Source organism: Triticum dicoccoides, chromosome 7A (assembly GCF_002162155.2).
Source record: "Triticum dicoccoides isolate Atlit2015 ecotype Zavitan chromosome 7A, WEW_v2.0, whole genome shotgun sequence".
Taxonomy (NCBI): domain Eukaryota; kingdom Viridiplantae; phylum Streptophyta; class Magnoliopsida; order Poales; family Poaceae; genus Triticum; species Triticum dicoccoides.
The window spans coordinates 476,222,946-476,236,557 of NC_041392.1; positions in this window are offsets into that span (position 1 = coordinate 476,222,946).

Here is a 13,612-nt window from a genome sequence, read left to right on the forward strand (position 1 = left end):
TTCCCTCTCCCCATCGCCCCGCACGTCCATCGCCGCGCTCAGCGCGCCGGCCGCCCATGTTCCCCTGTCTCACCCGTCGTTTCGCGCGTCCGCTGCCGCTGCTCGCCCGTCCACAGGGCTGCTGCTGTGCCTGGACGTCGCGCGTCGCCACACCCCCCCTCCTGTGCACTCCGCCGGCGCCGCCGCGCCCCTTCCCCGCTCGCTCCATGCCCCGTGTCCGCCCCGCCCAGCGCCCGCAGGCCGCCAGCCACCCGCCGACCAGGCTCCAGCCACGGCCTCGCCCACAGCCGTGTGTGTGTGTGTGCGTGCGTGTGGCCGGTTGTGCCCCTGACCACCGGGCCCAGCCTCTGGATAAGAATGGAAAGTAAATGAACAAAAATAAGTGTTAATTAAAATATTTAGTATGTTAATTAATTAGTTAATTAGGTAATTAGCATAATATAACCCAGTGATAGATGGGCCTCGCTATTAATTAAGCAAGTTTTTCCTAAACTACTAAAGTTATGAGTCAATGATAGTGGGACCCACTTGTCAGGTTGACTAGGTCAACGGTCAATGCTGACTGGGCTGTTGACTTTGACTGGCCCCACCAGTCAGTCTCTGCTGACTGGGTAGTTGACCAAGTCAACTGGGCCTACTGGTCAGCCACACAAGCCCTTTTGTGGGTATACTTCTGCGTACCCATAGCAATTTAACATTTAATTTTTGAATTAAAACAATTTAGAAAGTGTTTTAAAAACTTTAAAAATTAATATAAAATAATCCGTAACTCGGATGGAAAGACTTTGTACATGAAAGTTGCTTAGAACGATGAGACGGATCCGGATATGCAGCCCGTTCATTCGCCACACATCCCTAGCATAGCGAACATGTAACTTTCCTCCTCATGTTCATCTGTCCAAAAACGTGAAACTCCGGGGATACTTTCCCGGATGTTTCCCTCCTTTGCCAGTATCACCTATCCCTGCGTTAGGTCATCCATAGCACCGCGTATTGCCATGTTATGCTTTGTGTTGCTTTGATTGCTCTATTATTTATTTGTGTTCCCCCTCCGTTACTTCTTTCCGGTAGACCTCCTTCTTGCCAGAGCAACCAGGCAAGCCCCCCCTTGATCACCAGATATCGCCTATTTCTTCTCTCTACTGCTTGCATTAGAGTAGTGTAGCATGTTACTGCTTTCAGTTAATCCTATTCTGCTGCATAGCCTGTCATTGTTACTACAGTTGTTACCCTTACCTGCAATCCTAATGCTTAGTATAGGATGCTAGTGTTCCATCAGTGGCCCTACACTCTTGTCCGTGTGCCATGCTATACTACTAGGCCGTGATCACTTCGGGAGGTGATCTCGGGCATATGCTATATACTTTATAGTGTTACCTTACTTATGATACTGTTCGGAGATGGGGGCTGAAGGGGCAGGTGGCTCCATCCTGGTAGAGGTGGGCCTGGGTTCCCGACGGCCCCTGACTATTACTTTGTGGCGGAGCGACAGGGCAGGTTGAGACCACCTAGGAGAGAGGTGGGCCTGGCCCTGGTCGGCATTCGCGGATACTTAACACGCTTAACGAGATCTTGCTATTTGATCTGAGTCTGGCCACTGGCCTATAGGAACTAACCAACTACGCGGGAACAGTTATGGGCACTCGACATCGTGGTATCAGCCGAAGCCTTCGTGACGTCAGTGACGCGCGTCGGATTGGACTAGAACGCCTGCTAGGCTAGGTCTGCTTCTGGCCGCGTTCGCAACGTGCAGGTGTGCAATGGGCGATAGGCCCAGACCCCTGCGCCATAGGATTTAGACCGGTGTGCTGACCTCTCTGTTGTGCCTAGGTGGGGCTGCGACGTGTTGATCTTCCGAGGCCGGGCATGACCCAGGAAAGTGTGTCCGGCCAAATGGGATCGAGCTTGTTGGGTTATGTGGTGCACCCCTGCAGGGAAGTTTATCTATTCGAATAGTTGTGATCTTCGGTAACAGGACGACTTGGAGTTGTACCTTGACCTTATGACAACTAGAACCGGATACTTAATAAAACACACCCTTCCAAGTGCCAGATATAACCCGGTAATCGCTCTCTAACAGGGCGACGAGGAGGGGATCGCCGGGTAGGTTTATGCTATGCGATGCTACTTGGTGAACTTACCATCTACTCTCTTCTACATGCTGCAAGATGGAGGTGGCCTGAAGCGTAGTCTTCGACAGGATTAGCTATCCCCCTCTTATTCTGGCATTCTGCAGTTCAGTCCATCGATGTGGCCCTTTACAAACATACACATGCATATGTAGTGTAGCTCCTTGCTTGCGAGTTCTTTGGATGAGTACTCACAGTTGCTTTTCTCCCTCTTTTCCCCCTTTCCCTTCTACCTGGTTGTCGCAACCAGATGCTAGAGCCCAGGAGCCAGACACCACCGTCGATGACGACTCCTACTACACCGGAGGTGCCTACTACTACGTTCAGGACACTGACGACGACCAGGAGTAGTTTAGGAGGATCCCAGGCAGGAGGCCTGCGCCTCTTTCGATCTGTATCCCAGTTTGTGCTAGCCTTCTTAAGGAGAACTTGTTTAACTTATGTCTGTACTCAGATATTGTTGCTTCCGCTGACTCGTCTATGGTCGAGCACTTGTATTCGAGCCCTCGAGGCCCCTGGCTTGTATTATGATGCTTGTATGACTTATTTTATTTTTAGAGTTGTGTTGTGATATCTTCCCGTGAGTCCCTGATCTTGATCGTACATGTTTGCATGTATGATTAGTGTACGATTGAATCGGGGGCGTCACACCTTGATGGCAACAATACAATACGTGCCTTGCTGCCCCTACTGTCACTGGGAAAGGACACCGCAAGATTGAACCCAAAGCTAGGCACTTCTCCCATTGCAAGAAAGATCAATCTAGTAGGCCAAACCAAACTGATAATTCAAAGAGACTTGCAAAGATAACCAATCATACATAAAAGAATTCAGAAGATTCAAATATTGTTCATAGATAAACTTGATCATAAACCCATGCTACCTCTTGAGCTTGCGTTGGATTTCCCCGAAGAGGAGAGGATGATGCAGCAGAGTAGCGTAGGTATTTCCCTCAGTTTTTGAAAACCAAGGTATCAATCCAGTAGGAGGCCACGCTCAAGTCCCTCGTACCTACACAAAACGATAGCCTGCATGTACGAGAATATCTAGGTATGACCATTTATATAGGCATCACGTCCGAGACAAGTAGACCGACTCCTGCCTGCATGTACTACTATTACTCCACTCATCGACCGCTATCCAGCATGCATCTAGAGTCTTAAGTTAAAAACAGAGTAACGCCTTAAGCAAGATGACATGATGTAGAGATATAAATTCATGCAATATGAAATAAAACCCATCTTGTTATCCTCAATGGCAATGATACAATAGGTGCCTTGCTGCCCCTTCTGTCACTAGGAAAGGACACCGCAAGATCGAACCCAAAGCTAAGCACTTCTCCCATGGCAAGAACTACCAATCTGTTGGGGAACGTAGCAGAAATTCAAAAAATTTCCTACGTAACACCAAGATCTATCTATGGAGAGACCAGCAACGAGTAAAAGGAGAGTGCATCTACATACCCTTGTAGATCGCTAAGCGGAAGCGTTCAAGTGAACCGGGTTGATGGAGTCGTACTCGTCGTGATTCAGATCACCGATGATCAAGTGCCGAACGGACGGCACCTCCGCGTTCAACACACGTACAGCCCGGTGACGTCTCCCACGCCTTGATCCAGCAAGGAGAGAGGGAGAGGTTGAGGAAGACTCCATCCAGCAGCAGCACAACGGCGTGGTGGTGGTGGAGGAGCGTGGAAATCCCGCAGGGCTTCGCCAAGCACCATGGGAGAAGAGGAGGAGGGAGAGGGACAGGGCTGCACCAACGAGAGATCAAATCGCGTGTTATGGGCAGCCCCTAGGCCTCATATATATAGGGGAAGGGGAGGGCTGCGCCCCCTTTAGGGTTTCCCACCCCAAGGGGCGGCGGCCAGCCTCCAGATGGCATCTGGTGCGGCGGCCAAGAGGAGGGGGAGGAGTCCATCCTCCCCAAGGCACCTCGGAGGTGCCTTCCCCCTCAAGGACTCTTCCCTCTAGGGTTCCCTAGGCGCATGGGCCTCTTGGGGCTGGTGCCCTTGGCTCATGTAGGCCAAGGCGCACCCCCTACAGCCCATGTGGCCCCCCGGGGCAGGTGGCCCCACCCGGTGGGCCCCCGGGACCCTTCCGGTGGTCCCGGTACAATACCGATGACCCCGAAACTTGTCCCGATGGCTGAAACAGGACTTCCCATATATAAATCTTTACCTCTGGACCATTCCGGAACTCCTCGTGACGTCCGGGATCTCATCCGGGACTCCGAACAACATTCGGTAACCACATACAAGCTTCCTTTATAACCCTAGCATCATCGAACCTTAAGTGTGTAGACCCTACGGGTTCGGGAGACATGCAGACATGACCGAGACGTTCTCCGGTCAATAACCAACAGCGGGATCTGGATACCCATGTTGGCTCCCACATGTTCCACGATGATCTCATCGGATGAACCACGATGTCAAGGACTTAATCAATCCCGTATTCAATTCCCTTTGTCTATCGGTATGTTACTTGCCCGAGATTCGATCGTCGGTATCCAATACCTTGTTCAATCTCGTTACCGGCAAGTCACTTTACTCGTTCCGTAACACATCATCCAGTGATCAACTCCTTGGTCACATTGCGCATATGATGATGTCCTACCGAGTGGGCCCAGAGATACCTCTCCGTTTACACGGAGTGACAAATCCCAGTCTCGATCCGCATAAAACAATAGATACTTTCGGAGATACCTGTAGTGCACCTTTATAGTCACCCAGTTACGTTGTGACGTTTGATACACCCAAAGCACTCCTACGGTATCCAGGAGTTACACGATCTCATGGTCAAAGGAAGAGATACTTGACATTGGCAAAGCTCTAGCAAATGAACTACACGATCTTTTGTGCTAGTCTTAGGATTGGGTCTTGTCCATCACATCATTCTCCTAATGATGTGATCCCGTTATCAACGACATCCAATGTCCATAGCCAGGAAACCATGACTATCTGTTGATCACAACGAGCTAGTCAACTAGAGGCTCACTAGGGACATATTGTGGTCTATGTATTCACACGTGTATTACGATTTCCGGATAATACAGTTAAAGCATGAATAAAAGACAATTATCATGAACAAGGAAATATAATAATAATACTTTTATTATTGCATCTAGGGCATATTTCCAACACAATCTAGTTGGCCAAACCAAACGGATAATTCGAAGAGACTTGCAAAGATAACCAATCATACATAAAAGAATTCATAGAAGATGCAAATACTATTCATAGATAGACTTGATCATAAACCCACAATTCATCAGTCTCAACAAACACACCGCAAAAAGAAGATTACATCGAATAGATCTCCACGAGAGAGGGGGAGAACATTGTATTGAGATCCAAAAAGAGAGAAGAAGCCATCTAGCTACTAACTATGGACCCGAAGGTCTGAGGTAAACTACTCACACTTCATCGGAGAGGCTATGATGATGTAGAAGCCCTCCGTGATGACGGCCCTCTCCAGCGGAGCTCCGGAACAGGCCCCAAGATGGGATCTCGTGGATACAGAAAGTTGCGATGTTGGAATTAGGTTTTTGGCTCCGTATCTGTTCGTTTGGGGGTACATAGGTATATATAGGAGGAAGAAGTACGTCGGTGGAGCTCCGAGGGGCCCATGAGGCAGGGGCGCGCCCTAAGGGGGGTCGCACCCCACCCTCGTGACCGCCTCTCTGATGCCTTGGCGTAGGGTCCAAGTCTCCTGGATCACGTTCGGTGAGAAAATCACATTCCCGAAGGTTTCATTCCGTTTGGACTCCGTTTGATATTCCGTTTCTTCGAAACACTGAAATAGGCAAAAAAACAGCAATTCTGGGTCGGGCCTCCGGTTAATAGGTTAGTCCCAAAAATAATATAAAAGTGGAAAATAAAGCCCAATATAGTCCAAAACAGTAGATAATATAGCATGGAGCAATCAAAAATTATAGATACGTTGTAGACGTATCAGGCATCCCCAAGCTTAATTCCTGCTCGTCCTCGAGTAGGTAAATGATAAAAAGAGAATTTTTGATGCGGAGTGCTACTTGGCATAATTTCAATGCAAATCTTCTTAATTGTGGTATGAATATTCAGATTGGAAAGATTCAACACAAAAGTTCATATTGACATAAAAATAATAACATGGCCAAAGAAAGTTATCCCTACAAAATCGTATAGTCTGGCTATGCTCTATCTTCACCACACAAAGTATTTAAATCATGCACAACCCCGATGACAAGCCAAGCAATTGTTTCATACTCTAACTTTTTCAAAAGTTTTTCAATCTTCACGCAATACATGAGCGTGAGCCATGGATATAGCACTATATATGGAATAGAATGGTGGTTGTGGAGAAGACAAAAAGAGGGGAAGATAGTCTCACATCAACTAGGCGTATCAACAGGCTATGGAGATGCCCACCAATAGATATCAATGTGAGTGAGTAGGGATTGCCATGCAACGGATGCACTAGAGCTATAAGTATATGAAAGCTCATCAAAAGAAACTAAGTGGGTGTGCATCAAACTCGCTTGCTCACGAAGACCTAGGGCAATTTTGAGGAAGCCCATCATTGAAATATACAAGCCAAGTTCTATAATGAAAAATTCCCACTAGTATATGAAAGTGACATAACGAGAGACTCTCTATCATGAAGATCATGGTGCTACTTTGAAGCACAAGTGTGGTAAAAGGATAGTAACATTGTCCCTTCTCTCTTTTTCTCTCATTTTTTTTATTTGGGCCTTTTCTCTCTCTTTTTTATGGCCTCTTTTTTTTCGTCCGGAGTCTCATCCCGACTTATGGGGGAATCATAGTCTCCATCATCCTTTCCTCACTTGGGACAATGCTCTAAAAATTGATGATCATCACACTTTTATTTTTCTTACAACTCAACAATTACAACTCGATATGCAATGAATCAAGAGTGACATGTATGAAAGAATTATGAATGGTGGCTTTGCCACAAATACGATGTCAACTACATGATCATGCTAGCAATATGACAATGATGGAGCGTGTCATAATAAACGGAACGGTGGAAAGTTGCATGGCAATATATCTCGAAATGGCTATGGAAATGCCATGATAGATACGTATGGTGGCTGATTTGAGGAAGGTATATGGTGGGTCTATGATACCGGCGAATAGTGCACGGTATTAGAGAGGCTAGCAATGGTGGAAGGATGGGAAAAAGTGCATATAATCCATGGACTCAACATTGGTCATAAAGAACTCATATACTTATTGCAAAAATCTAGAAGTTATCAAAGCAAAGTATTACGCGCATGCTCCTGGGGGATAGATTGGTAGGAAAAGACCATCGCTCATCCCCGACCGCCACTCATAAGGAAGACAATCAATAAATAAATCATGCTCCGACTTCATCACATAACGGTTCACCATACGTGCATGCTACGGGAATCACAAACTTTAACACATGAATTTATCAAATTCACGACTACTCAACTAGCATGACTCTAATATCACCATCCTCATGTCTCAAAACAATTATCAAGCATCAATCTTTTCTTAGTATTCAACGCACTCAAAAGAAAGTTTCACAAATCTTGAATACCAAGCATATTATTATTAAGCAAATTACCATGCTATTAAGACTCTCAACATAATCTAAGTGAAGCATGAGAGATCAATAGTTTCTTTAAAACAAATCCACCACCGTGCTCTAAAAGGTCTAAGTGAAGCACATAGAGCAAAATTATAACGCTCAAAAGATATAAGTGAAGCACATAGAGCAAAACTACATAGCTCAAAAGATATAAGTGAAGCACATAGAGTATTCTATCAAATTCTAATTCATGTATGGCTCTCTCAAAAGGTGTGTACAGCAAGGATGATTGTGGCACACTAACAAACAAAGACTCAAATAATACAAGATGCTCCAAGCAAAACACATATCATGTTGGTGAATAAAAATATAGCTCCAAGTAAATTACCTATGGAAGTAGACGAAAGAGGGGATGCCTTCCGGGGCATCCCCAAGCTTTGACTTTTTGGTGTCCTTAGATTATCTTACGGGTGCCATTGGCATCCCCAAGCTTAGGCTCTTGCCACTCCTTATTCCATAATCCATCAAAAGAATTCACCCAAAACTTGAAAACTTCACAACACAAAACTCAATAGAAATCTCGTGAGCTCTGTTAGAGAAAGAAAACAAAAGACCACTTCAAGGTACTGTAATGAACTCATTCTTTATTTATATTGGTGTTAAACCTACTGTATTCCAACTTCTCTATGGATTATAAACTATTTTACTAGCCATAGATTCATCAAAATAAGCAAACAACACAGGAAAAACAGAATCTGTCAAAAACAGAACAATCTGTAGTAATCTGTAACTAACGCAAACTTCTGGAACGCCAAAAAACCTACCAAAATTGGACGACCTTGACAATTTGTTTAGTTATCAGAAGCAATTGGAATTAGTATTTTATCACGTTCTGGTGATTTTTAATAATTCGGGCACTAAGCACAAAGTTTCTGGAAATTACAGCAAGATCAAATAACTATCATCCAAGAAGATCCAATAGGTCTAACTTGGCACGAACACTAATTAAAACACAAAACCACATCCAAACATAAGGTAGATGGGTTATTTATTCCTAAACAGAAGAAAAACACAAGAAACTAAAAATAAAATTGGGTTGCCTCCCAACAAGCGCTATCGTTTAACGCCCCTAGCTAGGCATAAAAGCGAGGATAGATCTCGGTATTGCCATCTTTGGCAGTAGGAAAGAAAAGAGAAAATTTCCTTTCGATGGCATTCATTCTACTATTTTGGGAAAGCACATGGCCATTAATGGATGAAGTAAGATTAAGCACGTTATGGAAATTTGCATCTAAACTAGATTTCATCTCTTTGATAACTTCGTTTTGATAAAAGCATAAGAGGGTGGTAGATTCAACCTTATCATTCATGGGTTGCCCAAATATAGTTTTCATTCTTTCATAGGTATCTATAGCATCTCCTTCAAGAAAACCCTCTTCAAAAATAGAATATAGCACTTGCTTGAAAGAAGCGGGTAATCCATCATATAAACTTTTCAAGTAAACCTCAATTTGATATTGTGGTACATAGCTGGCCCTAATCCTCAATAACCTATCCCAAGCATCTTTTAAAGACTCATCAAGTAAATAACGAAAAATTCCAGAGTCATCTTCATCAAGATTATTTAAACTCTCATTGGTAACCCCGGTGGGTCTTTCCATAGCATCATTGTTTTTGAGCTTAGAGAGGATCGAGGGGTCATCCAAGGTACTAAGACCCTGGAAAGGACCCTTTATTCTTTTTGATTCGGCAATGGCAACGGGAAGACGAGTAGAAGGCAAACGAAAAAGAGAAGCGGAGAAGGAGAAGGGTGAAGTGGGGGAGAGGAAAACGAGAGGCAAATGGCAATTAATGTAATGCGAGAGATAGGGATTGTGATGGGTACTTGGTATGTTGACTTTTTGCGTAGACTTCCCCAGCAACGGCGCCAGAAATTCTTCTTGCTACCTCTTGAGCTTGCCATGGATTTCCACGAAGAGGAGAGGATGATGCAGCAGAGTAGCGTAAGTATTTCCCTCAGTTTTTGAGAACCAAGGTATCAATCCAGTAGGAGGCCACGCTCAAGTCCCTCGTACCTACACAAAACGATAGCTCCTCGCAACCAACGCGATTAGGGGTTGTCAATCCCTTCACGGTCACTTACGAGAGTGAGATCTGATAGAGATGATAGATAATATTTTTGGTATTTTTGATATAGATATGCAAAGTGAAAAGGCAAAGGCAAAGTAAAAAGCAAAGCAAGATTAAAGTGAAGGAGATTGATATGATGAGAATAGACCTGGGGGCCATAGGTTTCACTAGTGGCTTCTCTCAAGAGCATAAGTATTCTACAGTGGGTGAACAAATTACTGTTGAGAAATTGATAGAATTGAGCATAGTTATGAGAATATCTAGGTATGATCATGTATATAGGCATCACGTTCGTGACAAGTAGACCGACTACTGCCTGCATCTACTACTATTACTCCACTCATTGGCCGCTATCCAACATGCATCTAGAGTATTAAGTTAAAACCAAAGTAACGCCTTAAGCAAGATGACATGATGTAGAGAGATAAACTCATGCAATATGAAATAAACCCCATCTTGTTATCCTCGATGGCAATGATACAATACGTGCCTTGCTGCCCCTTCTGTCACTGGGAAAGGACACCGCAAGATCGAACCCAAAGCTAAGCACTTCTCCCATGGCAATAACTACCAATCTAGTTGGCCAAGCCAAACGGACAATTCGAAGAGACTTGCAAAGATAACCAATCATACGTAAAAGAATTCAGAGAAGATTCAAATATTATTCATAGATAGACTTGATCATAAACCCACAATTCATCGTTCTCCACAAACACACCGCAAAAAGAAGATTACATCGAATAGATCTCCATGAGAGAGGGGGAGAACATTGTATTGAGATCCAAAAAGAGAGAAGAAGCCATCTAGCTACTAACTATGGACCCGAAGGTCTGAGGTAAACTACTCACACTTCATTGGAGAGGCTATGATGAGGTAGAAGCCCTCCGTGATGATGGCCCTCTCCGGTGGAGCTCCGGAACAGGCCCCAAGATGGGATCTCGTGGATACAGAAAGTTGCGGCGGTGTAATTAGGTTTTTGGCTCCGTATCTGTTCGTTTGGGGGTACGTAGGTATATATAGGAGGAAGAAGTATGTTGGTGGAGCTCCGAGGGGCCCACGAGGCAGGTGGCACGCCCTAAGGGGGGGGGCGCCCCCACCCTCGTGACCGCCTCTCTGATGCCTTGGCGTAGGGTCCAAGTCTCCTGGATCACGTTCGGTGAGAAAATCACGTCCCCGAAGGTTTTATTCCGTTTGGACTCCGTTTGATATTCCGTTTCTTCGAAACACTGAAATAGGCAAAAAACAGCAATTCTGGGCTGGGCCTCCGGTTAATAGGTTAGTCCGAAAAATAATATAAAAGTGGAAAATAAAGCCCAATATAGTCCAAAACAGTAGATAATATAGCATGGAGCAATCAAAAATTATAGATACGTTGGAGATGTATCAACCCACAATTCATCGGTCTCAACAAACAGACCGCAAAAGAAGATTACATCGAATAGATCTCCAGAAGAGAGGGGGAGAACATTGTATTGAGATCCAAAAAGAGAGAGGAAGCCATATAGCTAATAACTATGGACCCGAAGGTCTGAGGTAAACTACTCACACTTCATCGGAGAGGCTATGGTGTTGATGTAGAAGCCCTCCGTGATCGATGCCCCCTCCGGCGGAGCTCCGGAACAGGCCCCAAGATGGGATCTCACGGGTATAGAAGGTTGCGGCGGTGAAATTAGGTTTTTGGCTCCGTATCTGATCGTTTGGGGGTACGTAGGTATATATAGGAGGAAGGAGTACGTCGGTGGAGCAACATGGGGCCCACGAGGGTGGAGGGCGCGCCCAGGGGGGTAGGCGCACCCCCTACCTCGTGGCTTCCTGGTAGCTTTCTTGACATAGGGTCCAAGTCCTCCGGATCATGTTCGTTCCGAAAATCATGTTCCTGAAGGTTTCATTCTGTTTGGACACCGTTTGATATATTCTTTTTCTGCGAAACTCTGAAATAGGCAAAAACAGCAATTCTGGGCTGGGCCTTCGGTTAATAGGTTAGTCCCAAAAATAATATAAAAGTGTATAATAAAGCCCAATAATGCCCAAAATAGAAGATAATATAGCATGGAGCAATCAAAAATTATAGATACGTTGGAGACGTATCAATCTATTCGATGTAATCTTCTTTTGCGGTGTGTTTGTCGAGACCGATGAATTGTGGGTTTATGATCAAGATTATGTATGAACAATATTTGAATCTCCTCTGAATTCTTTTATGTATGATTGGTTATCTTTGCAAGTCTCTTCGAATTATCAGTTTGGTTTGGCCTACTAGATTGATCTTTCTTGCAATGGGAGAATTGCTTAGCTTTGGGTTCAATCTTGTGGTGTCCTTTCCGAATGACAGCAGGGGCAGCAAGGCACGTATTGTATTGTTTCCATCGAGGATAAAAAGATGAGGTTTATATCATATTTCATGAGTTTATCCCTCTACATCATGTCATCATACTTAAAGCATTACTCTGTTCTTATGAACTTAATACTCTAGATGCATGCTGGATAGCGATCGATGTGTGGAGTAATAGTAGAAGATGAAGAATCATTTCGGTCTACTTGTCACGGACGTGATGCCTATATACATGATCATACCTAGATATTCTCATAACTATGCTCAATTCTATCAATTGCTCGACAGTAATTTGTTCACCCACCGTAATACTTATGCTATCTTGAGAGAAGCCACTAGTGAAACCTATGGCCCCCGGGTCTATTTTCCATCATATTAATCTTCCAACACTTATTGCCTTTTATTTTACTTTGCATCTTTATTTCTCTTTATCATAAAATATCAAAAATATTATCTTATCATATCTATCAGATCTCACTCTCATAAGTGACCGTGAAGGGATTGACAACCCCTTTATCGTGTTGGTTGCGAGGTTCTTATTTGTTTGTGTAGGTGCGAGGGACTCGAGCATAGCCTCCTACTGGATTGATACCTTGGTTCTCAAAAACTGAGGGAAATACTTACGCTACTTTTCTGCATCACCCTATCATCTTCAAGGGAAAACCAATGCAGTGCTCAAGAGGTAGCAGCAGGTGCTGAAATTGTAAGTAGCGGAGTAGCTTGATAGCAAGATAATTTGTAATGAGCAAGTAACGATAGTAGTAACAAAAGTGCAGCAAGGTAGCCCAATCCTTTTGAGGCAAAGGACAGGCCAAAACAGTCTCTTATGATAAGCAAAGCGTTCTTGACGGTACACGGGATTTTCATCTAGTCACTTTCATCATGTTGGTTTAATTCGTGTTCGGTACTTTGATAATTTGATATGTGGGTGGACCGGTCCTTAGGTGCTGTTCTTACTTGAACAAACCTCCTAATTATGATTAACCCTCCCGCAAGCGTCCGCAACTACGAGAAAAGTATTAAGAATAAATTCTAACCATACACTACAAAAAAAAGACACATCCATGACATTTTGGGCCGAACGAAAAAAAATTCTGTCATACATATGACACTTCTATGACGATAATTGTGACATAACCCGGTATCATCATAGATGTGGTGGGCTCCTACTTCTATGATAAAAAATCATGATAGAAAATGGGCTTTTCATCCTGGGCGGGCCAGAGACGCAGCTGCATGACATTCTTTGGGCCGTCCATGATGGAAAAACCGTGGTAGAAGCGAGGGCGAGGAAAATTTCGGGGAGTTCCCGGTTACGGTGGGAGGTTGGGGGACGAGCGATGCACGTTTCTCTTGTACACGTACATGTGTGTGTGCGAGGCGTTGGCTCTAACTGAACCCGAGCGAGGCGTTGGGCTCTAACTAAACCCGAGCGATTGCACTGCAGGCTACGCATTACTGAACCC